This window comes from Zonotrichia albicollis, chromosome 14 (assembly GCF_047830755.1).
Source record: "Zonotrichia albicollis isolate bZonAlb1 chromosome 14, bZonAlb1.hap1, whole genome shotgun sequence".
Lineage (NCBI taxonomy): Eukaryota > Metazoa > Chordata > Aves > Passeriformes > Passerellidae > Zonotrichia > Zonotrichia albicollis.
Window position 1 is genome coordinate 16,325,058 of NC_133832.1, and position 26,391 is coordinate 16,351,448.

At 42.3% G+C, this 26,391-nt stretch overlaps 1 long non-coding RNA gene across 18 annotated transcripts in view; it reads right to left on the bottom strand.

Moving 5' to 3' along the window:
- The window catches only part of LOC106629446 (uncharacterized), an 86,744-nt gene that overhangs the window by 30,646 nt on the left and 29,707 nt on the right, over positions 1 to 26,391 (bottom strand). For 9 of the 18 annotated variants that reach the window (XR_012582569.1, XR_012582565.1, XR_012582568.1 and 6 more), the window contains 2 exons: positions 6,233 to 6,329; positions 4,533 to 4,622 (listed from right to left, as the gene is read on the bottom strand). The exons of 2 other annotated variants lie outside the window; for them this stretch is intronic. This is a non-coding gene — a long non-coding RNA (uncharacterized LOC106629446). Of the gene's footprint in view, positions 1 to 4,532; positions 4,623 to 6,222; positions 6,330 to 26,079; positions 26,248 to 26,391 lie in introns of all 18 variants that reach the window. 7 more of the 18 variants (XR_012582558.1, XR_012582564.1, XR_012582571.1 and 4 more) reach the window with 5 other exon arrangements.

The window sequence follows — 26,391 nt, forward strand, 5'->3', positions numbered from 1 at the left end:
GAATTCCAGTGCATGGATGCTCATGCTGCTCCATTCAAATTATTAGTAATGAAATACTATTAATTTCTGTTATATAGTAACTATATAACTATGATGTAGTTATAACCATTATTGTTATAATTGTTACTATTATCATAGTTAAGGGCTTTTCTTCCATTTAAGGCTCATAAACAATTTTTCTACGCTGGAAATATAACAAAATCTCCAACACAAATAGTTCAATGTCTCTCTTTTCAATCAAAAGGCTGGGTGAACAGATAATCTTTATGCTGTATTCTGAAGCTGAAGATGCTGCAGCTCACAAAGGTTCCTGAGGCTCTAAAATCAAACCAGGATGATCATCTCTCCTTGGAGATCCAAGAGGCTCCATTCTCACCCTACCAAAGTCACCTTCTGCTGGGGATGAAGTAGGCACCATTTGCATTGATGTTTCATTAGGAATTAAATAACAATTTATCATCTTTCACAGTGCTCTTTCTCACCTCATGAACTGGCACGGTTTGGGAATAAATAGCACAAGAAACAGTCTCTAATCCTGGGCATCAGCTCCACTTTCACTCTAAATCCCGAGCCCTGACACGTGGCCAGCAGAGATGAAGGACATTTCTAAGCCATAGAAACAATTACAATTGTTGTCATCTCACCTTGTCAATAACCTTCCCCCAAAATTACAGGTTAGAGAGGTGTCTGTAATCATTAACAGCCTGGAGGAGAAGCACATTACCAAAGCAACAAACCTCTAATCAACAGAGTGGGAGCAGTGCAGAAGAGAAAAAGGACTCCTTAACGAGCCAGTTGCAATAATTTTTTTCTTTTTAAAAATAAAGATTTTACTTGGTACATACAGTTACCATCCCACAGTGGTAAAATTGACACTTTGGAAAAAGTGAACATCATAAATTTCTGCCTACTTGGGAATGTAATTTGCTGGAATTACAGTTTTAGAGGGAAGTGCTTGCAGGTTTTTTCATATTCATCAGGAAGAGGACTAAATCTGTCCATGAACTGACACAGCTCTGAAGCCACACAAGAGAAATGGCAAAAAAAATTGTCAAATATTTGGCTTGCAATCAAAAATTCAGATAAAATATTTTTAAAACTTAAAAATGTCCATTGTCAAACATCCTAATGGAGATGAAGATATAAACTTGGGGTCTGGAAAGCAAAGTTCTAGAGCTACTCACAAAAATCTTCAAATGAAAAGGTTTGTATTTTGTCATGAAAATCAAGTTAAAGTGAATCTTTTAAATGTTATTGCAGTGCTGTAACTTATGGGCTAAAAAATTAATAAAGTTGGATAAGAGAATCTATAAAAAACCCCGTAAGAAAAAATGGAAACAATCAATTTTGCACCTTTCATCAATACCCCAGGAGTTGCTACACAACTATTTCTATGATAAGATGTGACTTTGCCTTGAATGCAATTTGCAATCTATTAACTTGATCCAGTTTTCACTGAAGGAAATGAAAAGATTACCATTGACTCCAGTGAAAGCTGGATTAGACTCTGTTCACATTCACAGTGGGGAGGAAAAAAAACCCTTAATGATTATTTATGCCAGAAATTCCAGTGTAAAAAGCAAAACTGGTGCAAATGTGTTGAAGAATCTGAAGAGAAAAATGAGCACAGTTGATATAAAATATAATTCCACTAAAAAGTAGAAGATTACTAATTACTCTGAATGCACTTATAGAGAAGCTATAGATGTAATTAAATAGCACAAATATACTTTGAAATCCAATTATAGCAATGGAGCAATGATTGCACAGTTGCATGAAGAGTTAAAATAAAATATGATAGCAGATAAATGGGTATATTAGGAAGGCATTATTAGATTTCCTTGCATTTATCCACCACTGAGTGCCACCAACCCTTCAAGTCAGGACAAATAGGAGAAAACAGATAGAGGAGAGAGATTGAGCTCTCCTGCTAAATATAGACAGCCACAACTGAGATATTTCTACTAAAAAAGATAAAAGGAAAGATATCAGCTACCAATTCATGACATACAACAAATCAAAATCCTGAGTCTTATTCACAGTCCTGCTGTTCCACCAGAATTACCAACTTTTGTAAACACCAAACCATAAAAGGAGCAAAACTCAAAAAGGATTTACTGCAGGAAGTGGAAAAACCTCCAAGAAAACACAATATACCAATAAAGAGCCAATTATTGCACCATCAATATTCAGAAGTGGACTATCAGGGCAAAGCTATGCAGATTCCATTAGGAAAAAATACAGCCATGCCTATCCTTTGGCAGGAAAACATCACTTAGAGATGGGAAAAGGGACCTGCACTTTATTTGTGGGTTTAAATAATAATTCGATACTTTACCCATTATGTTGAGGAATTATCATTTAGAGGAAACAAATGCATGTCCCTTTCTGATTTAAAACTAAGCTAGTTTTTGCTCTGCTTTCTCTTGTCCTTGGAATTCACATTGCTTTAAAATATACAGATATTTATGGTATGTAAAAGGTATTTATAGAATATTCAAAGTTTACCAACTTTTGAAATCCAAGGGAAATATTCACCAATTGCCAGTAACTTGCTCATCTCTCTTACAACCTTACCTGGTTTTAAAATTGAAACATAAACCTGGCACAACTTGCAAGAGATTTTGGTGAGAATTCCTCTCTGGTGAATTGGTAAATGCTTCTTTGGGAGTTTCCCCCTTAATAAACACCTGCAATCAGCCCTATTTCCCAGTTTACTCCCATTTTGCAGTCGCAGGGAGAGGGCTCATAAATGCTTTTATTTTGTGAGGTGACACACACTGTGTCTGCCCCACCCCAGGTATAAGATGGGCTATTAACTTAATCAAAGAGGGGCAAAAAAGAATGAAAACAACCCCTAAACATAGTCTCTTATTCTGCTTTTGCTGCAACACTACAAACAGAAGCATCCACATGCTCAGCTCTGCCTTGGCTAAGCAAATCTCATAAATGTCTGAATTTCCCATTATGGCCATGATTTCTAGAGGGAGATGAAATCTTTACCTCTCTCTAAATTGATGGGAGTCTCCCTCCTCCCTTCAGATGCCAGAATATGGAAGTAGAAGCCTCTCCCTCTGAAGGCTGTATTTTATAATACTCTGATGAGATGCCTTTTGATTTAGGGTTGGCATGAAGGAAGAAAAAAAATCCCGTGTAGTCTGCCAGCTCATCTAACCCAACTTTAATCACTTACTGTGTAGACAGCTATATCTGAGCCACTCATCTAAAATCCCTTTAAAGTCAATGGTGAGAAATAGATGTTTTTAGGATGCAATTAATTGATTGGAAGGAAGAGGGATCTATCACATATGGAAAAGAATTATGGCCCGAAGGGTTCTGCTTTTCCTCATTTGCTTTACAGGAGTTCACACATCTGCATTTGAGCAGTCACCCAGGACAGGTGAGAAGAATCTCTCCAACCACTATTAACAAATCTCTCTTGGTGTTTTTTAATCTGTTTTCCTGTTCCCTTCCCTTCTGTTCCCACACCCAGTCTCTCCTGAGATATCAGTTCAATTTTGTTGCATTACAAGCCCATTAACCCCTCAAAGAAATGGGTTCATCTATCTGAGGCTAATGAAAATTTTTGGATCACACACTAGAGCCAGAAGAACTGATCCATCAGCTTTAAAAAAGACACTAATGGATATTTTTAGGTCAATTGTCACAGAAATATTCAGAATAAGACAAATAACAAATCTTTCTACAGCTGTGCCGCTCCACAAGGGGCCTTCAGCTCCCAGGACTGTGGGTGGTCACCACCAAAATGTACCAAAAAGTTATGGTGGATACAGAGAGTTTAAGGAGCTGGGGTGAGGATTTTCATGGAGACAAGGGAAAATATTTCCCCTCAAGAAGATGTGGCACATCTTGAACACACAGCAAACTTCTGGAGGAAGAAAAATTAATAAGAATAAATTTCCTTTCACTAAGAGAGACCCAACAAAGCCAACTTGAAACAAGTTCTGCCAGACTTGAATACTGTGGAGCCCCCAGACCTTTCCTTTTGCTGCTCTACCACCCAAAGCACAGCCCTGCTCTGCAATTCTCTGCTCTGACAAGCTGGTGAACCACAGCCCATTTCCTCTCACCCAGCAAAGAGCACCATTGTGCTGCAGGTCTTTGAGGAATCTGCTGCTCACTCTGACATAAGGGAGTCGAGTTTTGTTTCATGTTCCCCTCGTTGTGGGCATTCATCTTCAAAGAGCCTGGCACGCACCCGGGGAGCCTCAGAACCTATCAGGGGCAATTCAAAGAGCTTTGCACAGAGCAGGAGGGGGCTCCTGTTCAAAGCTGCAGCTTTGCATCCGCCACAGAGGAGCAGATTCAAACCCAAAGAGGTCACTTCACCTGCCTGTAGTGGGATCTCATATTCAGAAGACTCTGACTAAAAATAAGGGCTATTTAGGCAGTGTGATAACTGAAAGCCTTGAGGCGATGCTCTTTCTCTGTGTGCCTCACACACAGAGCAATGTCTCCTTTAGAGAAAACCTCCAAACTCTGGGAGACATAATGGCCTCCAGAAAACTTACTCAGGGATTAGCTCCAGCTGTAGCATCCTCCTGGTTTCTGCACAAAAGTTTCCAACGAGCTGGACCACCACAGGCCCCTGGTCAAACTGCCTGAAACAAGGAAACCACAATAAACACTTGTGCAGGACAGCATGGAGTAGCAAAAACACTGATTCCTTTCAATTGCCCCATTTAATGCAATGGACAGGGAATATTTTGCTTGGTTCAGAAATTACCATGATCAGAGCTGGAAGCCCCTGGATAACATAAGGGTTCTGCTTGGATGGGCACTGTCTGAACACAGAATAATTCAGAGCTGCTTGCCCCAGAATTTATCATTTGCACAGGAAATATAGAAAAGTACAGAAGAAAGTATTGTCTGAAATTTATACACAGAAAACTGAGACAAGGGGATGTGCAGGTTCAGGTAGAGATGCTTAATATCACTGATGAAAGTAAGAAAAATAAGAAAAGGATTAAGAGAAAGAGAAGCATAATGGTTTTATGTATTATCTGCAGAGTCTTTGTATCAGGCACTTGGTATTTTTAAAAACAATTTCAATTAAATCACTGTAACATCTGATTTCATGAGATGCAGCAGCTCGGCATTTGCAAGGGAATCTCCTATTGACACTGGGAGAGGGCAGTGCCATCTCTGGGATTGATCACCACTGTCCTGAGCTCGCAGGGTCTCTCTCCCTGTTCCCTGCTGCCATCACACACCTGATGTGCTCACATCCCTCCTCTTCCAACATCCACAGCACAGCCACAAATCCCATCTCTGCACAGTTTCTCCCACCTGTAACAGTTCTTCAGTTTTTGTTGTCTCCAAGGACTTTTTTCCCCTTTTTTTTAAATGCTGGATTAAAATGCACATCATCCTGCACTGCTTTCTCAGTCTCCTCCTATTCACACTGTATTTTTATTAAAAGCTGCAAAGCCTTTGGGACAGCCTGTGCCTGAACGGCACTTCACAGATACACTTGCATTACTCCCCACACCAAGTTTCTCTTTTTTATTAGTAGTCCCTGAGTTGTTTTTTTTTTCTTTTAACCTCAATTTAAACCTCCCCTCCTTTGCCATGCTTGATTTTGCTGCAGTGCTGACTGTGGTGTTTCAGGTTCACTGTGCTCCCTCCACGTTTGGGTTATAACAGCAGGCCAAGATGGATCATAAACTTTATGTCTGATTCTGCTTCTCATGTAACATTTGTGGGGTTTCTTCACATTTTCCTACTTAGCAAGTGCATTAATCCTTTAAAGCATCTGATTCTGGGATCTGTGAGATAAGGCTAAAATTTAATTTAATTGCCAAAATATCCTAGTGCTGTGCATACCCAGGTACAGCCCAGTTTGGACAAACCAACTCTCCAGAAGAGCTGAACATTCTGAGGCCCTTTCACACTGTAAGGAACACACTGTGTGCTCAAGACTGCTCTCAGAGGGTCTCCTACCCTGCTTTGGCACTGTGTTCCCTTTTGTCCATGTTTTATCCTCACTCCCATTGCTCTTGCACTGACCTCACCTGGAGCAAGGAAGCTGCAAGACCTCTGTGTCCCTTTGCTGAAAGAGCAATTGATTTGTGCCCTGAATATTTCCCAGGTTGTAAAACAGCAAAAAAGTACAAATGAAGAGCCTCACACTATTTTTCTTCCTGCTGTGTGCAATTGAGCCAGAAACTCTCCCTTTCTCCCAAAGAACCTGCAAATTACCTCAGCATACCTGAGCAGCAACTCAACACTAGGAATATTTTCCCCCACTTGTTCTCCTCCTGCTGAGCTCCTCCAGAGATCTGGGATGCTGCCTGCTTCCACAATGCCTGGTTGGAAACAAAAATCCTGCATGTGAATGAGGCACTAAACCTTCGCCACCAAAATATGTGAATAATTTTTAAAAAACTTCACATCCCTTCAGACATTGTGGAGCTGACCCCATCTATCTGTAGAGTCTGAAAGGGAAATAGATTCAACACAGCCAAGAAATAATCACAGGAAAGCATTTTGGATTCAGCCAAGGATGAAGTAAGGCAGTCTATTTTCTTCAAAGCAAGCTGAGGCCACTGCTCACTACATTCAAATACATCAATTACAGAGAGCTTTAATGGAAAAGGATTAAAAAGTACAAAGGTAAAACAAACAGCATCACTGCAGTGCCCAGGACGATGAAACAGCTTCCTTCTGTGGTGTGTATGATTAGAGAATTGCTAAAAAGAGAAAGGGAGGAGAAAGGGAAAAAAGGTTTCATGTACCTTGACCAGAATGGCTGTGACAGTGACAAGCCCAGGACACTGCAGCACGTGCAGTGTGGGATTCAGTCCCTATGGCCCCAACTTCAGTTCTGTATTTCCTCTTCCTTTCTAGCCAGGAAAGTCCATTATTCCATCAATGCAAAGCCTTAGAAAAGGTTCTTTTTCCTTCAGTCTCTTCAGATGGTGTCTGTACTGTCCCAGCTCATTGCAAACTGTTTCCTCCAGTCTATTTCCATCCACATTCCCATTTCCAAGATCTGTGCCATTCAGCTCCATCTTCCCTAAAAGTTTGGTATTGGGTTTTTCATGTGCCTAATTTGGGCTTAATTCGAGCCTGGGGTAAATCATTACAACTCAGATGGAGTCAATAGGAGCACAGTGACTTACATCAGCTTTGTGTCACTAAATACTGACAAGATTGATCTCCAACTTTTTCAGAACAAAAGATTTCTGAAGATGGATTAAACAACATAAATGCTGAGCTGTTTTGCCAGACTGCAAATGGCATAACACAAGCTTTGTGTGACATCTCTGAATTATCCCTTCGTGGTAATGTTGACATTACATGGTATTGACTCACGGAAGAAGCTTAAATACCCTTTTAAGTTTTCAAGACTCTTTGACAAAGCACTATTTCATTAACAAAATGTTAATGGAATCCAAGAAGCCTCCAGAAGAGCCTGCTGGCTGGCCAGGGGATGTGGCAGCACAGGGCAAAGCAATCCTGATTTTTAGACAACAGGAAAGGAAGAATTTTGCAGGGCACTCACTGGTTGAGGACCTGAAGGCACCTCCACAGCCCTGCACTGAAGGACTACCACACCTTCTGCTGGAGAAGGCCAAAATAGCACAAATTAGGAAACACATCACACAAGGTGAGCTGGCACAGACAGCAGGGTTGGCATCAGCTTGGAGAAAAAGCCTCTTGGTGGGAAAAGGAGCAAGGTCTGGAGAACATTGCCATGGGGGCACTGCTCTGGGGTCACCCCGGGAACAGGGCACTGATGTTCCTACAGCTGAAACTGTGGGCTCTTAGGGTCCTGCTAATCACAGGTCCAATTAGGCTGGAAAAGGCCTAATCATCAAGCCCATCTGTTAATGGCACCATGGCTCTCAAATAACTACAGGGTTTATATTTTATGGATTTATGCTGCTCGGGACAGAGCCATGCTCCCAGCACCTTCCCAACACTGACCTCTGGAGAGAAACACTTTGTAAGTCAAAGGAAAGGTGACAGACCCTCTCCAGGGCAAAGTTTTCTCCCACCCTGAGTACTCAGATTTTCAAACTTAAGCTTTCCTGCCATTTTCTAGGTCTGCAGTTGCTTTATGTAATAAGGCAAGTCATTATTAACCATAAAGATTGGAAGGGATGGGCAGAGAAACACTAAACCTCCTTCCACTTGACACCAGCAGCCCATTTCCTCCCAATATTATTCATTTCATCAGCTCCATGGACTCACATAAAGCAACAAGTGCAAGAGAATAATGTGAAAAAAATAATTAAAAGTTCAGTACATAAATGCAACACTTGACTGAGGCACTCAAGGGCCACCTTGCTGCCTGAAACCACTTCTTTTTAATTGTTTGTATTTCAAGTTGATAACATTCACAGTAGTAAAGAGGACTTTGCCTGACTTCCAGTAGAAGCCACGGTGAGGAGCTGATGGGAAGGGGGGGAAGCCTCTGAGATGTTTGTGTGCATTTGTGCAACAGATTGAAACTAAAGAAATAAAGGAAGAAAGAATCCCACAGAAGTGACAAACTCCATCAAACAAAGCAGTGCTGTGAACACTGCACTCTGTCCTGGGGGCTAGTTTGAGGGGGAGGAAACCCAGGTGTTAATGAGGGGGAACCTCATGGGACTGCACCCCACATCTGTCATCAGCTCCAGCACAGACCAGGGATTAAAAAGGAAGATGAAGATCCTCTGACACATCTGAATGATGGACAAAAGGTTCACTCCCTGATTGAACACAGGCATTTTGGGGCAATAGTAAAAGCTGTTATCCCCAATCCTACATAACCAAGTGTGTGAAGTGATGCTGATGGTCCCTCCTGCCCCCAGGTTAATGCTGCCCTCGTGGGTTTGTCGGTTTGGATTCAAGGCAAATGAATTCAAGGCCTTGAGAGCAACACAACATCAGCAGTCTGGTGCCCCAACAAGAGGACAAGAAACTCCTGCAGCAAGGGAGGAAAGATTTTGTGCCAGGAGATGATTCATTTTTCCAAGTGCCTTGCTGCTCTCCAAAGGAGAAGAGGAAAGCTGCACTGCCCGGAGGCTGCTTGGCTGCCCTGCACTGATGCCAAGGAGCCTGAAAATCCTCTGCTCAGGGGATTTGCTCCAGCACAAGGCAATCCCACCTCTCAATTCACCACCAAAACACAAGAGAAAAGTGCCCAGAGCACACCTCTGGCAGGCAAACCAGCTCCGCTCCCCAAAATCCTCCAGCTGAGAGACTTTCCTCAAATACTTGATGTAACTAAATTGGAAATCAAAGATTGAGGCTCTTTCAAGAATAACCAAATAAATCCCTGGATGGCTCTTTTGGGGTAATGGCCACACAGAGCTCAGCCTCAGCACAGGATGAGCACTGCCCATAAGCAGAGGAGCCAGGTGAGCTCTCAGGGCTTCCCACCAGTGTGGAAATTCAATAACTTAGAGAAAGGGAGAACACACACAGCATTTCTCAGAGTTACCTTGGATAATACTATAGGTTTCAGTATAAAATAATTTAAAGGACTTTTATAAAAGTTAAAATTCAAGGGAATTTGAGTGAGAAAGACATTTTGATCTTGACTGCAAAGTGTGGCACTTGCTCAAGGACACTGAACTTTGTGATCTCTCTGGGGTCACGAATTTTCCACATGAATTAACAGACGTCCTTTGAGCCACAGGATTTTTATCCCAGCTGAAGATCTGCCCCACGATGTTCACATCCCATTGCCAGGAAAGCATCTCCCACCCTCCAGATAGCCTTGGTCAGAGCCCTCTGTGAATAAGCACTTTATGATGTGAGACACTTGCAGTGCAGTGGGTCACTGGCAGCAGGGTTGAGAAAGGGACATTCACATCTGAAGTCACAAATCCCCACAGTCAACGCTGAAAAAATCAGCTCTGTCTCAAAGGCTCTTACAGAGAATGAACATGGTCACAGAACACATTGCTGCAGTGTGCTAGCAAAGGTTAGGGAGAGCTGGAGACCCCCAGGTTCTGGAAATCAATCTGTGCCTGGCACAAGAGTTTCTCTCTTTCTAAACCTGAGACAAACACAGGTTGTGCTTGTTGTGCTCCCAGAACAACCTGTTATCAAAAGCTCTTGCTCATATGAACAGGACAACACTCAGAGGCACAAAGACAACTGGAAGACAGCAGAAAGAGCATTTTACTTCTAAAACTCCACTGCATGCCCCTGGTGCTTACACATATTTCTATCCATTCTCTACACTTTGCATTATTTTTCTACAGCTGCCACATTTAACCGCAAGTGCTGTGACCATAAATTAAAAAAAAAAAAAAACAAAAAAAAACACTATAAAGGCTCCCCATATAGCAAACTCAACAACACTTACAATTGCATTAATATAAAATTCACTCAACACCACTGGCACCACACAGGAGGATAGGAGGATTTTTCTTTCCCAGTCCTAGGAAGGAGATCAGGTGAGCAGAGCTGGATTTAAATGAGCTGAACTGTTGCCCACCCTCCTTCCTGCAACTCTCCCCTTTTGTTTCCCAGGGAAGACATTCATTCCTCCAGAAGGAAAACACCTGTGTAGGTACTGAGCTGAGAGGGTATTTACTATTTCTGCAGGACAATTCTATGAATCAGCCCTTTTAAAAAAAAAAAAATCTCTGGATGAGTCTTTAAATTGAAGATTAAAGAAGTGAGAAAAGGTTTACAAAAACTGATATTCCCAGCCCAGACATCTTCCAATCATAAATACTTGTCATTCTTAACATAATATGCAACCTTCAGTATAATGTTGTTTCAGGCACGTTTAGGTACCCTATAGAAATTACTTTATGCTGCTATTATTCCTAAAAAACTTCAGATGGCTTTGGATCCATCATCATTCATCATGTCAGCCCCTCTACGGGTAGTTACACACACTTTGTCTGCTCGGCTTTATCTAATAGCCAGCCTTGGGTTTTATTAATTTCCACTGGTTTGCAGAAACTACAGAGCTCCTACGCTCTTTTATAAATTATCTCTGAACTTGTAATCATTTTCCATGAAAACCCAGCAGTGCTTTAAAGGCACTTCAGCTCTTCCAGGGCTGCCACTTCCTTAAGGAGGGCATCCCAAATGCCTGGTGTGGTTTGGGTTTCTCCGCTCTTTGTTTGCTGGGATTTAAACTTAAGGAAAAGAAGTTTTTGGGTGCTGTTGAAAAATGGATTCCCAAGGGCAAAAAACTGATTTGTGTGGTGGGAACATTCATCTTGAATGTTCAGCAGCCTGAGTTGAGCTCAACTCCTTTTACTCATCAATTTTGCATCTCTGGGATTAGGTAGCATCCCTATGGAAGTAGAGAAAATCTGGATTTCCCCTGGCATGATCACCTGGCACAGAGCAGCTGTGGCTGTCCCTGGATCCCTGGAAGTGCCCAAGGCCAGGCTGGATGGGGCTTGGAGCAACCTGGGATAGTGAGAGGTGTCCCTGCCCATGGATGATCCATTCTATTATTGTTCTGTGACTGAGAAAATAAATCCCCTTGTGTTCTATTGATATATATATGAAGATACACAAAATACCTGCTTATCTATCAGGCATAAATCACATTTTAGATACTCAGGTGTAAGCACAGAGATGTGTTACATCTCTCCAATTTTAGTTCCTGCAATTTCAGTTGAAAATCCCCTCAGTTCACTGCCAAACCCATAATTGTGAATTTAACAGTTCTGCTGCAGAGAATGAAAAGGAAAACAGAACGAATATTTAGTGTGTGCACATATATATACACACACACACATATATACATATATATATTCAGAGTTTTGTATATCTTTCCTCTAGAATGTTACTTTATCCTGGTTTATGGAGGATTTCTCTGGTCCTCAGTGAGTTTTGGTCTGTATAAGCTGTGTAGAGGCAGGTGTAGGTGAGGGTGCAGGGAAGGAAGGCTGCCATGGCACCCAGAGCCCTGGCCAAGGGCACAGCCACCCTCCCAAGGCCACACAGGTCCATGTGGCTTCCACAGCATCAGTCCCACCAGCCAAGGCTCCAAAGAAACATCTCCTGCTCAGGATTGGGACCCCAGTGGTGTGGCCTGGGCTCTGTGGTCCCCACAAGCCTCCCCTGACACACGTCCAGGCCTTGGCCCACCTTGGGAGCCTCTGTTGGAGCTGCTCCCTGCCCTGGCAGCTCCACGGGCACAGAGGATCCCAGAGGGGCTTCCCATCTTCAAACACTCCCTTTGGAGCACTCCAGCCACCTGTTCAGCACAGCAAAATATCCAACCCATTTAATGAGGCTCCTGGTAAAATCATCCCTTTGAAGTCCCTCAGACCATGACAGCAATTAACTCCAGGCCCATCCTCATTTCTGTTGTTTTACCTCAGATCATTCAAGATCAACAACATCACCGAGGGTGCAAATTATTTCCCTGCAGAAGCAGTGAGGGAATGTCTCACATGCAGCTGCCAAAGTGACCTGACTGCAATCACAGCCACAGCGTGGGGGTCCTCCAGTGTCCCTGGGCTCATCCAGGATTCTTAATAATGTCCCTTTTGCAGACTGAAGCCTGTGAGGAAATTCATTATTTTAAGATTAGGGGTGGATCTGCTGTATGTACAGAGAGGGCAGGTAAGGATGGCATCACAGGACAGCAAAACACACAAATGGGATCATGAACTGTGGCACCTCTTCATAAACCTGTCCCCAAGCACATCCTACTTCAGCATCACGTGTGCATATGGATATTGAAAAGCTTTTCCCCAAATGTGCACAATGTGGGTTATTTCCACATTGCAAATTGCTTATAACAATGCACATTAAAAGCAAGTATGACATCAAGTGGATTATAAATAATATCATTTTGAAAAGCAAAAAGGATCTAACTGAAATATGAGTTTCTCCACATTAGAAATGGGAGTAATAATAAATGAGGAAAATCATGAGCAATAGATACACAACCAGAGGTCATTAGTCTAAAATTACCCTTGGAAGGAACTTCTTCAAGGTTTTCTGTTTGCTTTATTTCAGTTTCTGGTTTTTTATTTGCTTTGGGTTCTGTTTTTAAAGCGAGCAGGAATAAGGATAAAAGGAAATTCATTCCCCACCAAAGGGCCTCCTACGGCCGGAGCAGGGAGACCTGCTGGCTGCAGGAACCTCTGCCAGGGGAGGGGACACAGCCCCAGAGGGCTCCAGGCACTGATCCTCACCAGTGGCAGCATGGATATCACAGGGGAACAGCAGAGCATCCAAATCCTTCCCCTGCTCCGTGCCTGGGGACACCCCCATGCGCTGATCCATTGGCCAAGGCATTTCCCAAACCAGAACATGCCCCTCCCCAGCTAAAAAGGCAGGAGAAATGGTCACAACAGGGAATTCTGTGAGAAATCCCAGTATTTTCCTCAGTGTTTCTTAAAAGATCTCCGAAAAAGTTCCTAAAATGATTCCGGCGAAACTGAATTTGGGAAAGCATTTTATGGAAATGTTCCATTTTAACGAGGTGCAGTGGGAGGCTGAAAATGTTCCAGTTGCCCAACTGGAACAAAATGTAAGGCAAAGCATTGGGAAACAGGAAAATCACACTGCAAATAAATAAACAAACAAACAAAATAGTACAAGAAGCCTGAAAAATCTAAAATATTACAGCATCATCAAAATGAAGCACCTCAACATTACACCAACAGAGATGAAAGTCAAATGGTGCATTGGAACACATTTCCTCTCAAATTCATTATAACCAATAAAATTCCAATAGGAAATTTCTTTTTTATTCAGACTGGGGTTTGGATTCTGAGCTCTTTGGAGCAGGTTTTGACTCTTTTTCTCCCTAAGAAAATTGCTGCCATCCCAACCTCTTCTGCAAAGGTGATGCAGGAGAATAGAATTGGCACTCATTCTTACTGGAGGAAACCTATGTTTTCTATAAAATTGGTGCTCTTGCCTGATTTCTCAGCAAAAATGCTTTGAGGAGAGGCAAAGCAAAGCTATTGTTACCCAGACTTTCTTCCTGTGAGGACCCATCCTACAGTGCATTTACTGGTATGCTCTGAAATACCATAAATCATTCTGACAACGTGATACTTGTCAAAATAAAGGCATAAAATGCATCTTGGAATAAAATCTCCTCAATCATATTTATTTGTTTGCTCGCTGGTGCCATTTGGCTTTTCTCAGTGGGTTTCCCAGTCGTTAGGGGGAATTAGTGAGATTCTGCTGGAAAAACAGCCCCATGTGCATATTCACACGCTGAATTTCTGCATCCAGCACTGTGCACTCATTCAAGAGAACTAAAAATAAAGCTTTCAAAGGACACTTCAGCTTTCTTGCTGTATTTTTTTTCCCCCTTTTCCAGCTTTTTTTCCCCATCCCCCTCACCAAATATTCCACTAATGCTGAACGGTGGCGTGGTTTAAGGGAGTCCTGCATGGAAAGCTCCTTCAGCTGCTTAGCCCAACAGCATAAATTTGATCTCGTAATTAGTATTCAGCTCAGCATCTTGGATAGAAACCAATGTTACAGCCAAGAGGTGGTTTAAATCACATAAATCATAGATCAATGACAGAACTCTAAGCACTGGATAGATTACAAAAGTAAGCTTTAGTTAAAAATAGATTAACCATTTCCCTGCAGGAATTCCTTCAAAAAAGCCCTGAATATAAAACAAATAAAATTAAATCTGATAATTTTTTTTCCTAATGTATGCATATACTAGATGAATTGTTCTTTCCCCTGACAGTTACACACTGATTAAAGAAATGTGTTAACATGCTATTTCAATGGAAAATATTGTAAATTGTAGAGACTTTAATTTTTTTAATGAGCCTTTAATAGCCAAAAAGTACATCCCAGCAATATTGTGTACAGCCAGGTTTATAGCACATATCCCAGCAGCTAACAGATACTTCTTCAGCTGCTGGTTTTATAAAAAGGGCAAAAATATTTCCCAAGCTCAAAAGAAATATTTTTAAGGAGTGTTTTTAAAGTATTTTGTATTTTAAATTTAACTAAGGAAGCACCCAGTCACAGGAAGCATCACAAACCATCAGCTGTCCTGCTTAAATGCCCATGGGAATACTCAGCATCTTGGAGGATTGTGCCCAAAATCACCAAATTGTCAAAACTTCAAGGGAAGAGGAAATATGAGGCTGAATCTCTTCTCCCTGATTAAGGAAAGCAGGAAGGTTTGGATGCTGCAAGGTGATTTTGTCAATGTAAACCCCAAACTGAGGTGCTCCAGGACAGAGAGTGTCACCCAGGAATCTGCCCTGCAACCTGGGAACTGCAGGTATAAATTAAAAGTGTGTTCCTGCTCCTGTGCAGTGCACTGTGTTTGCCTCCCATCGGGTCACACATTATTCAAAAGAAGAAAAAATAAATAAAGAAAAAAAAAAAAAAAAAACAAAAAAACAAAAAGACTTTGCCGCATCTGAAGGACGATTTGCATGCCTGTTTCCTTAGTTGCAGAACTGAAATCCAGGAATGCCTCAGCAGCCCCTCAGCCATTCCTCAGACTGAGGAATTGCAGAATTCCAGCCACCAGGTCTGGAATAACAGCCTCAGGTTCCTCCTGGTGACCAGCACAGGGAAAGAGCCTGGAAAACTCCCATGGTCCCAGCCAGACTGGAGAGGAAAAGCAGCCTGAGCAGCCTCACCAGCCCTGCCACCTCCTGTGCCATTTCCAGGCTGGAAATGCAGCTTCAAATCAGTAAATAAACAAAGGGAGAGAAACCCAACATTTCCTACCCCTGGACTAACAAATTATGATCTAATGGAGAACAGAAAATACAGAAAATCACCCCAATAAAAAGTTGCACAATTTTTCAACCCGTAAATAACTTTTATAGCTGTGATATAGTGAAGCCAAACTTCCCAGTCACTGATACCTGTTTGTATATTTATCTTCCTGCAGATGACAAAAATGTGAAAGTAATTGGTGTTGCCACAGCTTGAATTTTAAAAAAATAAGTAATATTGCACTTATAGACATTAACATTTGTTTTCAAATACTCCAGCTCCTTCAAAAAGAACATTTTTAAACTTTGAGTGCTTTATGGAAATGACTACTTTCAATTTCCAAGGATATTTTTTCAGCGTAAGAAGAAATAATAAAGCTAGCTACTCGATGGTTATTTGAGGAACAACATTCAGATTTCAAAACTGGCTCCCTGTGTGATAGAAGACTGCAATATATGCAATCAAGACAGAGATTCAAACAATAATAACTAGCAGAGGCTCCAGGGCATTGCAGAACGTGTCATTTACTTCAGCCCCGTTCCTTTAAACATCACTCCTAGCAGTAGTTCAGTGGAAAATAGATGGGCTGCTCTTGTAAGTATAGACTATTCATACAGGGAAGTTTTCAAAGGCTCTGCATTTTCCAAAGTGCTGAAAAATGCATATCAAGTTTAGTAAAACTAAAGAAGGGGAAAAAAAAGAGAGGGGAAAAAAGGATCTCTTGTAATACGCCAAATTGTCGGAGAGATGTCAGGGTTAATTTTTAAAGGCACATTTCCCTCCAGCAACAATTCTCTTTAATTATTTCAATGTGAAACACATTATCAGACATGTTCCTTGCCTGTTCTCAGCTTGCTGACACAAGATAGGTACAAGATGTTCCCTCTCCTCTGCCGATGCTCACACACGGTGCTGGGCACTCTGGTGCTGCCTGCAGGGAGGGTGGGCAGCTCCTGCTGCCCCTCCAGCCTCCAGCCCCTTCTACCAAACCCATGGGACCACCTCCCCACGGCCACAGCACCAAAACAGGGAAAGAGAAGGTTGAGGAGAAACCACAGGATTTCAGAGTGTGGCCCTGGACACCAAGAGCAGCACAAACCCGCGGCCAGAGCAGTTTCAGAGTTATCAGGTAACTGAAACACACCGGACAGACTTCCAGTAGATTTGCATGGGGATTTGGCCAGATTTTGGGGTTCTTTTTCCCCTTACTTTGGTGTTTAATTGTCATGTAGAATAGACAACAGGTCAGGCAAATCTCAGTGAGGGAGTTCCTGGCCCAGTGCAGCACAACGAGATGCTGCAGGACATGGTCCTGTTGGATTCTTCTTCAGAAATTCATAAGAAGCACTTTATGTTCCTTCCAAGTGGTAAAGGACACTGCTCAGAGACCCAAAATAAAACATCAGCTCAAAATCACGAGGGACAGTGGTTTCAAATTTAGACATGAAGAAGGAACCTTGCTCTAACGTATTGGTGCTGCGCGGCAGCGTGGTTGGCCAAGTATTCCAGCTGGGAAAGGGGACTTCTGTTTTCCCACATCATTTCAGACTTGAGAGATAAGTGTTTAAGGTTCTTAAATATGCCAGAATCACATCAATCTATTCAACCCTTGTTCTGGTGCAAGGGAAGTCTAATCCTTTTCTTGGGAGGGAAGAGGCTTCAGACCAACTCCACCAGATCAGCTGCAATCTAACGGCCTTTTTTATCCCAGCTCCAGTAAAACTCACTATAGAGCCAGTTGTGAGATTAAAAGCTTTTTTAAGTTGCTATCTTGGGAAATTTCTTTCAAGGAAATTACTACAAAGCCTTGTTTTAGTGTGTTCCCCTACTGTGAGTCCTACTGTGTTTTTTTAATAAGGAAAGCCATCCATCCATAGAGGTGTATCCTGTTCTCCATGCTTGAGTGTCTAACAGCAGGCACATACAGTAGACACTCTGATGTTTTGCCTCTTTAATTTTCACTCCATAATGTTGGTGCCTGGTTCTCCTGACTGCACCTTTCAGAGCAGTTTAATTACGGGCATGCACAGAATTTCGAGAGGGGATCTTCAGTGATAATATTCAGATGTTAGGGACAAGTTTATTACAGAGAGATATCCAGATGATTTTTTTTTTAAACCATAAAATAAAATCCTTCTATGCAGTTATCACGGGATGGAAAGTGAGATAATATTGCCAAGGGAAAAAAAATAAAAATACTTCAAGGCTAAACCAGAAAAGAATATGGAGATGCTTCATTTAGTCTTTAAAAGATGCTTCATATGGAGATGCTTCATACAGATATAGAGATGCTTCATATAGATATAGAGATGCTTCATTTTAGTCTTTAAGAAGACAACCTTATGCTAAATATGAAAGTATGGCAGATCCATCACCGAGCTTTCAAGCAAATAGGACACAGCCATAGGTTTCCACACTTAAATTCCCAGCCAAATGGAAATAGCTCATGCCACTGAATTTATTAGCCCAAGGATTTCACCCCTGATTTTGATGAATTTTTTTAAATTGAGCCAAGCATCTCCCTGATAAAAGGTTACTGTACCACTCAGATTTCAGGCTTGGAATGTTTTTTTATAATAACAGGCCAGGTACAGGGTTATAAATGAGCCCTGCTCCATTGACTCCAGACAGGGTATGAAAATTGATTCAATGGAGCGCCATCAGTCCTCACCAGCTGAGTATCTGTCCCTCTAATCACAACTAAAAAGATTTCCCGAGTCAATTAAAGGCTCGAAGCCTCGACTCGCTCACACCAAATCCCTGCTAACAATGCCTTCATTTAAACCCTGATAAACTTCATTTAAACCCTGACAAACGCAGCACACGCTCTGCCTGGTGCCATGGGTGCTGCTGCAGATTGAAATCCCCGCTCATCCCAGAGCTCCAGGCTCTCCCCTCGTGCCTCACGTGGGCTGGGATCACACCTGGCTGCCCCCAGCCCTGACACCTTCCCCGGGTGTCTGACACAAAAATTAGCACATGCATTATCCTTGCCGAGGGGAGGGAGCACCAGCCACGCCAGGCAAACATGTACCTTTGCTGCCAGAGTGGGAGTACTTTAATTTCCAAATTACACCCATAAATAAATCAAGGCAGCAGGAGCTGATAAATGAAAGATTATGAAAATAGTAATATCCCGCAAAATCTTGAAAGGCATCATAATTCCTCAAACAATTATCTTCTGTCATATTTGCGAGTAGCCCATGTAGTTCAAGAACAGAAAATACAAATGTGCTCCTTTAAAATTCATGAAACCACTCATTCTGTCATAAAAGCAGGCATCTTTCATGGCTACTTATTTCACACAGTCTCATAACTAATACTGACAGATACTTGGAATGCAAAAAAAAAAAAAAAAAAAGAGCGCTGGACAAAGAGCTCGAGCTGCTCAATTCTTACATTTTTATGCTTGAAATGGAAAATAAAATCATATATTATAGAAGGCTGCAGAATTTCTGGTATAATTAAATCAAAATTTGTAGATAAAAATGAGATTGTACAAAGACTGGTGGTGTAGTGCTCCCAGGATTGGGCTGTGCTGCATCCATGACAACAGGATGGAAGGTTGCTTTTAATACTATTATCTTACATACCCACAGCTGAATGCTAATGCAGCTATACTGAGGAAATCAAGTTTCAGATCTGTATCCACTGAACTTACATCCACCAGGCAGGGACTTTAAAAGCCAGGCGAGCACACAAAGACCAATATTATAGCTCTGTCAACTCCCCAAAGGTCACAGATTTCAAAAGGTATACACAAATATTAATTGTCAGGTAGTTCTGTGCCGAGGAGCAGAACTGAGGCAGAAATCAGGTTTTGTGGCCATAATTCCCTGCCAATTTCAGTTTATAAAATGGAGGTGCAGAAGGAAGCAGGGAAGATTAACTGGGATCAGTTCATGTTCCCTGCGCTGACACTCGGTGACGTGTCCCCTGTGAACATTGTGTCAGGAAGGCTTTTCCCTCTTTCCCTCACTGAAGGAGATGGAAAATGTGGGAGAGCAGCTGGGCAGTCTTGTTTTCCAACACTTCTATTGACTCAGTCCTTGGGTTGTGGACTCCCCTGGATCCCTGGAAGTGTCCAAGGCCAGGTTGGACAGGGCTTGGAGCAACCTGGCACTGTGGAAGGTGTCCCTCCATGGCAGGGGTGGGACTGGATGAATTTTAAGGTCCTTCAAACCCAAAGCATTCCATGATTCCATCCTGGCTGGGGACAGACAGAGCTCCTGGTCCCTGCCTGCACAAGGAGCCTTCTGCTCTCCCATGGGAATCTCCACACCTGCCCAAGCTCCTTCTGCAATCACCTCCAGCTTCTCAATTCATCCTCTCCTGATTTAGTAATATTTTGCTGTACAATCATGTATATACATTAAGGATATCTAATTTCGGTTATAAAATCATAAAAACATAAAAAATACTGATTTACCTGGGGACAACTGGGGTAGTGTTCCTAAAATTACAGAGTTCTGAGCTGTCCTGTGAAATCAGGGCTTCCTTTCTCCTCAGTGCCAACAAAATCAAAAGGGTTCTGTGAGTTCCCAGGTGAAGAAGTCCTCTCAAGCCTTGTTCTGACAGAAGTGGCCCCACAGCACTGATTCATCAGTGTTCCAAAGGGGAACACAGCCCCACCAATGCTGGAGCCTCCCCTTAGCTCATTTTCAGACATCTCACACTATTTTTCCTTCTCCAACTCCTTACACTTCCAGGTGGAGAACTCCAAGCTAAATGAGCCACTGACCACTCTCCTAAAACAGGTTACAAATTGTAGTTCTCCAAATTCTTCTTGTTGATAAGCCATTGGCTCATACCCTGAGCAATTCATTTTTAGATGCATTATGAAATTCTGATGCACTGCTGGAAATTCTGGATCTCTGGAGCTCTGGCTTTGTCTCACACAGTCAAGAATGTGGACAAGTAAAAATACTCTTTTTTTGTCTGAAAAAAAATTCTTAGAGTTACTGTACAGGAAATAGAGATGGTAAAATAAAGAATAGATTAAAAAATCTAATAAAAAAATAAAGATAATAAAGTAAACTGAGGCAACTGAGCTAAAATATTGAGAAAAGGCACTTCTGAAGGATTTGCAAGACCATCAGGACTTGAAGATGAAGCTCATGGAGTGCAAACCCCTGCAGAAGTTCAGTTCCCAAGGGGGTTTTTCTCTGTTTTTCCCTTTTTCTCCACAAAACCGTGGCTTCAGTGGGGCAGCAAAAAGATGCTTCATTTAAGAAAAGCAAAAGGTGGTAACATCAGTCACAGTGGTGAAAGCTTTGGCCTCCAAGTGGCAGAATGTCAAAAAAAGTTGTAGCATTTTATGATACTGTAATTGAAAAAAGTATTAAGTTGTTAGTGGAAGTGTATTTAAGGGAAGCCCCACACGTGGATATAATAGAAAATTAATCCTCAGAGCTTAGAAAGTCCCTGAGGATGTAGAATCCATCATGAAGTTACCTCCTGTCCCAGATTTTCTTGTTGCTTGCCTCTGCTGACAACAGTTGTCTTTTCATTAGAGAATTTGATATCAATTTACTCAGGCACCAGGGGCAAGAAAGGATTTCACTTTCTTCATCTGAAAGACACTGATGCACAGAATTAGGACTTTGAACGGATGCCAGAGTGAAATGGTGACACAGTCTCTAAAGCCACAACCACAGGTGGCCCCAGCAAATGGTGCAGAGCCTCTCAGGCTGCCCAGGCTGCCACAAACCTCCCAAATTTCTGGGGATGAGAAAGGAGAACCTCCCTGATTGCAGAGATCTCCCTCCAGGCAGCTCCTGTTTCCAGACCAGCCCCACAGAGAAATGTCCTGGCTGTTTCTGCCCTCCCCCAGACCATCCCAGAGTGATGGGTGAGGTTGGAGACACCACTGGTGCCAGTCCCTGCTCAGGGAGGTTCTCCTGGAGCACCTGGCACAGGGTGGGCACAGGTGGGTCTGGAATCCCATCCAGAGTGCAGGGAGTGGCTGCTCCCAGGGCATTTTCAGGTTTAAATCCCTCAAAACTGGCTTGTCTCTATTTTAAGCATTAAATTAATTTAAGGTGATACAAGAAATAACCCCAGCAAGGTTCCTACCTCCCCTAATCTGAGCACAGAGCTGGTGCCTTCTGCTGCTCACTGACCCAGAGCTGCAAGAGCCAATGGGACAGAGCAGCAGGCGAAGTGATGACCCAGCAGGTGATCATGGAAATCATTCCCACCCTTCCAGGCGTATGCTGAAAATTGAGCTTTACCCCAAGCTCATTGTGAAGCTTTCCCACTTAGAAGTGCTTTGGCTCCTTTCTTCCTCAAGCCTTGCTTACGTCGAGGATTTATCATAGAAACCTCCACAATAAAATGAGCTCCCTCAACAACAAAATTGCCATGCAATGACTGGTTCTGCTCCTACAGGGGATCTGATTTGGGTGCTCAGTGAGAGCCCAGAGGCCTGCTGACAGCTCTGGAGGGGAGCAGGGCTGAGATGTGGAGCTGCTCCCACTGTGCTTTCTGCTCAAATGGAAAACTGACTGAAGGGACTTGCAGCAAGCAGAGCTTGTGCTTTGTTAGAGCCAGGAGCAACCTAAATTGGACATCTAAAATTAGACAGCGTGAATTTTCTCCTGCACATCCCTGCATCTTGATGGTGGAAGGGTGGGAAATGAAGGTGGAAAGCTGAGAGCACAGAGACAAACCCTCTGTTTGCCAGAGCCTCTGTACTCAGCACATCCTTGACCTTCCCTGATCCCTCACACCCAGCACAGCCCTGCCAGGGTTTGCACTCAACCATGCTTCTAATAAGGCACAAAACCACATTATTTTTATCAAAAGGCTCAGGGATCAAACTGAGACAAGCAATTTATTCCAACAGAAACCAAGGCATCACCTGAGAATACTCGCATGGAAGGTTTCTCTCCAGAAACAGGGAGGGAAAGGAAATGCAAAGCCATCAGTTGTTGCTGTTCCTCCATCATATTTTATCATATTCCTTTGATGCTCCAGTGAGGTTCCTCACCCTGAGCCACCCTCTCAGGCTGTAATTCAGTACAAGATGTTAAAACCAGCCTGAAAAACTGTGAGACACCGGGCAGAGCTTCCCCTCAGCTGCTTCACTGCCCTCACCTCAGCTTCAGCAGAGACTGAACACCAGGCCCCCCTTTCTGCCCACAAACCCCACTTTCCACCCATGGAGAAACTCTAAATACTCCTATTTTATCCCACAACATGGCAAACACCCAAACCCATTAATCCAGCTACAATCAGATCATAACTTCTTGTCCTCAAAGCAGCCCTGATCCAGGATGGGCTCCATGGGCAGGAGAGGGAGTGATGATCTCACTAGCTGTAAAAAAATGCTCAAACCAACTTGATCTTTGCCATATTAGAATAATCTGGGCATGCAAGGGTGTAATACACTGAATATTTTTATTGGATGTTTTAAAAATAGAGATATGATCTGGCCATGATTCTTTGGTATTGATTTCAGCAAAATTCTGAGGTCATGTTGTTTATTTAAAAAAAATAAATCATAGAACAGTTTGGTTTGGAAGGGACATTAAAGCTCATCCAGTTTCAACTCCTCTGCCATGGGCAAGGGCATCTTCCACTAGACCAGGAGGAAAAATCAGATTCCCTCATTCCAAGAGTGTTCCAGCTGTCAGCAGTCAATGCTGCCTTACACTCAGGTGCCTAGTTCTCATTTTAAAAGATCTCTCTCACATTTTGTTCTTTTACTTCTACAGGTATTCCTGTTTTGCCAAAAACACACCAAAAACATTTGGGTTTCTGTTAGCAGGACAGAGGTTTTTCCAGACAGGGAGTTACGGGGGCAGCACTGGCTGCTTAGGCTGAGGCTGCATTGAAAATGCCCTCCATAAACCTGGCTCTGGCCTTGTTACAGCAGCAGAAACCCCAGCCAGACCCTGGGAGCACAGAAATCCTCACGTTCCTCATCCCTCTGTGCCTGCAAAACCAAGCACTTGTTACTGAGAGCTCTGCACCCCCAGCACCAGAGCCCAGCCTTGCTCCTCTCCCTTCCCTGGGAGCGAACCCAACCTGTGCTCAGCCACTCCTGACAAACATTTCCCATTTTCCCCAATTTTTGCACCAATTCCCTGTCAGGCTTTTCCTCAGCAGCATTTGCAGGGTGGGCAGGGCTTTCCCTCCTCCTCCTCCTCCTCCTCCTCGCTGGCAAAGAGCCCATCTGGCATCCATGTGGCAGCCCCTGCTAAGTGGGATCTGGAGGAAAAGTGCCACATTCCCAGTGGCAATCCCAGCCACACCAGCACAGGACACACAGGGAAATCATTTCCAGACTATTTCATTTTTTCCCCCAAAGTGTGGAGCATCTCCTATGCATAAAATCTCATTTTCCTGCAACTCTTTGCACGGGGCTGCAGGGATATGGTTTTAAACCTCTCCAAAAGCTTAATGTCTTGCCTAAACTTGGCTCAAGGTCCTGCCTAAGCTCAGCTCCAGCTGCATCATTCAAGGGGCTCAGTGCACAACCCTGATGAAAAGAGCAGGGAGAACACATTTGCTACACCAAGTTACCTCAGTTAAAAGCTGTTTGGGTTTAATCCATCCCTTTTAGGACCTTTTGTGTTACAGGGGGAAGGGAGTCTATACAAACAGAGCTGGAAAAAAAAAAAAGAAAAATGCATTGCTCACATTTTTTAAAAGTCGCCTTGGGCAGTTATAAGTTACATAAAGTTGCTCCTGTTCCTGTTGTAGTTATGCCAAAGTTATCTGAGGTGACGGGCATAAAGTGACAGCTCCAAACTTGGGGAATAAAAGTTCCCAAACGGGGCCTTTTCACTTACACAAAATCAGAATAAAACCAACAGCCTGCAAATTCAGACAGGACTTCACAATTTCATAGCAATGGTGGAGATTATTCTAATATTTTTTACAAAAAATAAAAAAAATATTTTGATTTAAAGCCAGAAAAATAGCTTGTATATAGCAGAGTATGAAACTATTCTTGTTTCCAGTAGTTGCAATCATGAACTTCACTTAGCTTGACACTTGTGTAATAATGTGAATATTTAGCTTTCCTGAGTATTTATTCCCTAAACTCATGACTTCTAGAAATCCTTCAAAATCTATCACTTGAGAAAGAGAAGTTAAAATGAGAGATATTCTGGGGAAAATTACTCCCTTTTCTTAACATTCTTCTTCCCCCCACACACACATTCCCAATTTCCCACACACATCTTGAAGGCTCTGCAGTGCAAGTTTTCAGGAGCTAAATCTACGAGAGAAATCAAAAAGAAAGGCTATTTTAAAACAATCAAGAGACAAAAATAGAAGCCATCCTTAACTAAATACAATGGCAAAAAGTTGGACATCTTTTGTGTCTTTTATGAGCGACAGGGAGAGGAATGATTAAAAATGTACCAAGAGCCCCGAATGCCATTTTACCGTCATTTCCTTTGATTAACCTTCACCTGACCTCAATCCCTAAGGCAATTTCAGTTTCTTTTTGTTCTTCCATTTAAATTCTCCACTCCAGCAGGTGAGTAGAGCCCCGTCACTGCAGATTGGTTTGGGGGAGGATTGCACAGAAAATATTGGGGTTTTTTTCTGGAGAATCATTTGGAAAAACCTCAATATGGACAATAATGGGTCACATTTACTCCAAAAGTGGGATTTTTTTAATAATCCTTGTGGAATTATAGAATTATTTATTTTTTTAGGTATTAATTAAAGCAGAGTTGGACCAGTCACACCAGTTCCCACCAGTGCAGGAACTTGGTGTTACTGGTTCACCAACCATGCCATACCAAATTCTCACCAACATCCCCACTGTCCATCTGCAATATCTGCTTCCACCTGATTTATGAATGTAACATATAAATGTAACATTCCCACTGGAATGGGGGAAAAAACAAAAGACAGCATGAATACAAACTTTAAAAAATTGATTACAAACTCTTGGCAGAAGGAATGGATCCAGAGTTTGCGCAGGAATCTTACATTGCAATTTTTTCTTGTTTTAAAACTGTTTTCCAACAGGTTTCATGATCTCAGGGGTGGAGTAGAAATCATAGAATGCTGCGTACTTAGATCCTGTTTTTTAAGTGTTAACAGGATAATTTTTAAAAAAGGGGAAAAGTTGTATTCAGAAAAAAAAGAGACTTGATGGTCTTAAAGGTCTTTTCCAACTAAACATTTCCAGGGTCCTCTATCTACAAAAATCCTGTAAGATCTGTAAATTATGCCTGGTTATGAAATGGTGAGGAATTTTCTGACCTATTTGCTACATCACAGACTGATTTAAGGGATAAACCATCCTCATCCATAGGAATTGATGTGAAGCTGAGGCTTCTGATGGCACATTTTTAATCTCTCAGCAAAAAAATATGGGATTTAACATTCAAATTAAGCCTAGAACCAAAGTGCTTAGTTTCAGCTTGTGCCACTGTACCAGCTTACCTTGGGATGAAGAGATCCTTCACCACACATGGCCTTTGTTATCATCCCAAAATATATTTTATTGCATAAGCAGAAGTTATGGGTTCAATGGAGGCTTTGCTTTCTCTGCTGTCAGCCCAAAGCACGATCTGACTGGATTCATGATATCTCAGTTCCATATAGTTCTCTCTAGAGGAATTTCAGGACAAAAAAATAAAATAAAATTGTCCCAGGCTGACACAAACATCAGCATTTCTTGCAAACCACCCAGTAAAAAAAGCTCAGTTTGGAGTCACTGAACTTTTTGTAGGAATTAATAATTTTGAAATTTTT